The sequence below is a fragment of the Durio zibethinus genome, chromosome 7 (genome assembly GCF_047325235.1).
Source record: "Durio zibethinus cultivar Kanyao isolate XHJ-2024 chromosome 7, ASM4732523v1, whole genome shotgun sequence".
In the NCBI taxonomy this organism is placed as follows: domain Eukaryota; kingdom Viridiplantae; phylum Streptophyta; class Magnoliopsida; order Malvales; family Malvaceae; genus Durio; species Durio zibethinus.
Genome location: NC_143168.1, coordinates 3374370 through 3378822, shown reverse-complemented (window position 1 = coordinate 3378822; position 4453 = coordinate 3374370).

Genomic DNA, 4453 nt, shown 5'->3' with positions numbered 1-4453 from the left:
TGGAGTCTAGCGATGCAATGTGAGTCTCTACCCCTTCAAGCTTCTCCCCCATGTCGCCCATGGTCACCTCAACCTTAGCCAACGTACCATCCATGGTAAACCAGATATCTCTAGAACTGACTTTCCTCCCTCATCCATGCCCATGCTCCTGGGCCTCTAGTTGTTGGTTAGCAGCATCACTTTGGGATGCCATCTCCTCTAACCTGCACAACACAAACACACAGAATCGAACTTGCTCTAATACCAACTGTCACGGGCTCCGACCTTAGACTCAGAAACCGTGCGGCCTTAGGCTTGGAATCTCCTCCTTTATGCCTAAGTCAGCCTAAAACACAAGCGTACAGGCACTAGAACAACAAGAAGGGCTGATTACGCAAGTTAAAGAGAAACAGGATGAGAAGGCAGAATTCTGGAAATGCTCTTGTATTCACTGAAACAAAAGTGTTTGATGGTGTACAAATGAGGGAGGAGCATCCATCTATTTGTAGTTGAGGCTCCAGCTTACACTTAATGGCAATATCCCTTGAATAAAGGCTAAAATCATGGGATTATACAGATTACAATCAATCAGGATGCTAACTCCTAATTTTCAGGGTGAACCAAATCTGCCAGGAAGCTGCTGCTGATCCTGCCTGCTTCCAGAAGCTTCCCTTGCGTGTCCAGCACCTTGGGCCCTTCTAGATGTGGTGCGGGCAGCTTGTATGCTAGGCCTTGGTCTCACGGGCTGGCCTACAAGTTGGGCGAGCGTTCTGAACTCGTTTGCTCGGCTTTCACGCATATACCCGCCAGCACGCCTAATATACGGGCCTCAAACTCCGGCTCGCCTACTGGTGCGCCTGATGTGCCTGGTGCGCCCGCCCAGGGTGTGACACTTGGCCCTTATATTGGTCCCCTATCCCTGATCAAACCTTGAGAACTCACACCCTCTTAAAGAGCATTTGAGATTTTATAGGTTTGCTGCCAGTAGCCATTAAAGTGTCTGAAATGGGGACACTTTTTTCAAACGGTCACAAAATCTTCTCCACTTCGTGTTTTTAGTTGAATTTTTTTGTACATGCCAACAAAAATATAAGGATCACATCTACCAAATTTGGGGATAAAACTCTTTCTAAAAAATTTTTAAAAAAATCTCGAACCGCAAAATGTTTTGAAAATCATGAAAAATAGAAAACGGGTCGTCTTGCCACGAAACTTTACGTGAACGCTTAGGGGACCATTGTATGAATTTACAAGCCATAAAAATGGCATTGACATGGCAGAAATATGAAGATGTGCTTGAACCCACCTACCACCCGTTCGATCCCCGGCTTATGCATCCTACCTCTCTGGTCGACTGAGCACCCGCACGCTCGTTTCGTGGGTTGACTTAGGCATACGGAGTTCATCCCCAGTCTAGGCATACGGAGTTCATTCCCAGTCTAAGATTGGATCGGACCAAGGGTTGTGGCAGTAGGATCGACAGCACGCAAGTGTGACCGGGCCAATCCCCGGCTTGCGCATTCTACCTCTTTGATCGGTTGAGCGCCCGCACGCCCGTTTTGTGGGTTGGCTTAGGCATAAGGAGTTCATTCCATGTCTAAGCCCTAGTCAGACCGAGGGTTGTGGCAGCGGGACCAGCAGCACGCAGAGAGGGATCGAGCCGATCCCCGGCTTGCGCATTATGCCCCTCCGACCGGCTCAGCGCCCATACGCTCGTTTCATGGGTTGACTTAGGCATACGAAGTTCATTCCTAGTCTAAGATCAGACCGGACTGAGGGTTGCGGCAGCATGACCCACAGCACGCAGGGGGGACCGGGCCAATCCCCGGCTTGCGCATTTTGCCTCTCCGACCGGTTGAGCGTCCGCACGCTCATTTCGTGGGTTGGCTTAGGCATATGGAGTTCATTCCATGTCTAAGCATACAGAGTTTATTCCCAGTCTAAGATTGGACCGGACCGAGGGTTGCAGTAGCAGGATCAACAGCACGCAGGGGGGACTAGGTCGATCCTCGACTTGCGCATTCTGCCTCTCCGATCGGCTGAACTCCTGTATGCTCGTTTTGTGGGTTGGCTTAGGCATACGAAGTTCATTCCATGTCTAAGCCCTAGCCAAACCGAGGGTTGTGGCAGCAAGATCGACAGCGAGATTAGTAGCACGCATAAGGGGACCGGGCTGATCCTCGGCTTGTGCATTATGCCTCTCTGACTGGCCTCTCCGGCCGGCAGAGCGCTCGCATGCTCGTTTAATGGGTTTACTTAGGCATACGAAGTTCATCCCCAATCTAAGCATACGGAGTTCATTCCCAGTCTAAGATCGGATCAGACCGAGGGTTACGGTAGCAGGATCGGTAGCACGCTAGGCTTTGTGCGCAGATACCCGTCAGCAAGCCTGGTCTGCGAGCCTCAGCCTCTGGCTCGCCTGCTAGGGTGCCTGATGTGCCAGGCACGCCTGCCCAGGGCATGACACTTGGCCTTTATATTGGCCCCCTATCCCTCATCAAACCTCGAGAACTCACACCCCCTTAAAGAGCATTTGAGATTTTATAGGTTTGCTGCAAGTAGCCATTAAAGTGTTTGAAATGGGGACACTTTTTTCAAACGATCACAAAATCTTCTCCACTTCGAGTTTTTAGCTGAATTTTTTTGTGCGTGCCAAAAAAAATAAAAGGATCACCTATACCAAATTTGGGGACAAAACTCTTTCCAAAAAAATTTTAAAAAATCTCGAACCACAAAAAGTTTCAAAAATCGTGAAAAATAGAAGACGGGTTGTCTTGCCATGAAACTTCACATGAAGGCTTAGGGGACCATTGTATGAATTTACAAGCCATAAAAATGGCATTGCCATCGCAGAAATATGAAGATGTGCTTGAACCAACCTGCCACTCGTTCGATCCCTGACTTACGCATCCTGCCTCTCTGGTCGGTTGAGTGCCCGCACGCTCGTTTCGTGGCTTGACTTAGGCATACGGAGTTCATCCCCAGTCTAAGCATACGGAGTTCATTCCATGTTTAAGCATACGGAGTTCATTTCTTGTCTAAGATTGGATCGGATCGAGGGTTATGGGAGTAGGATCGGCAACACGTAGGGGGGATCGGGTCGATCCTCGGCTTGCGTATTCTGCCTCTCCGGTCGGTTGAGTGCCCGCACGCCCATTTCGTGGGTTGGCTTAGGCATAGGGAGTTCATTCTATGTCTAAGCCCCAGTCGGACCAAGGGTTGTGGCAGCGGGATCGGTAGCACGCAGAGATGGACCGGGCCGATCCCCGGCTTGCGCATTATGCCTCTCCGGTCAGCTCAGCAACCGCACGCTCATTTCATGGGTTGACTTAGGCATACGGAGTTCATTCCTAGTCTAAGATCAGACCGGATCGAGGGTTGTAGGAGCAGGATCGACAGCACGCAGGGGGGATCGGGCCAATCCCTGGCTTGCACATTCTGCCTCTCCGGCCAACTGAGCACCCGCACGCTTGTTTCGTGGGTTGGCTTAGGCATACGGAGTTCATTCCATGTCTAAGCATACGAAGTTCATTCCCAGTCTAAGATTGGATCAAATCGAGGGTTGCGGCAGCAGGACCAGCAGTATGATTGACAGCATGCAGGGGGGACCGAGTCGATCCCCGGCTTGCACATTCTGCCTCTTTGGTCGGTTGAGTGGCTGCACGCTCGTTTCATGGGTTGGCTTAGGCATACGGAGTTCATTCCATGTCTAAGCATTCGGAGTTCATTCCTTCTTTAAGCATACGGAGTTCATTCCCAGTGTAAGATTTTGAGCCACGGGGCACATGCTGGGCTCGAGCATGTGCTGATACCATATTTTTTTTGGCCCGGGCACCATCATCGGAGCATCACCGGAGAGCCTAACTGGCGGCATTTGGGGTTCCGGTGATTGGGGGGGCCGGAGGCTGTGCACACATGATGTGCGATGGGTGCTGGTACTTGGTCCTTATATTGGCCCCCTATCCCTTATCAAACCTCAAGAACTCACACCCCCTTAAAGAGCACGCAAAGGGGGATCGGGCTGATCCCCGGCTTGCATATTATGCCTCTCTGGCCGACTGAGCGTCCACACCCTCGTTTCATGGGTTGACTTAGGCATACGGAGTTCATCCCTAGTCTAAGATCAGACTAGACTGAGGGTTGTGGTAACATGATCGATAGTACGCAGGGGGGCTCGGGTCGGTCCCTGGCTTGTGCATTCTGCCTCTCTGGCCGACTGAGCGCCCGCACGCTCATTTCGTGGGTTGGCATAGGCATACGGAGTTCATTCCATGTCTAAGCATACGAAGTTCATTCCCAGTCTAAGATTGGATCAAACTGAAGGTTACGGCAACAGGACCAGTAGTATGATCGACAACATACAGGGGGGATCGAGTCGATCCCCGGCTTGCACATTCTGCCTCTCTCGCCAGTTCAGCGACCGCACGCATGTTTCGTGGGTTGGCTTAGGCATACGGAGTTCATTCCATGTCTA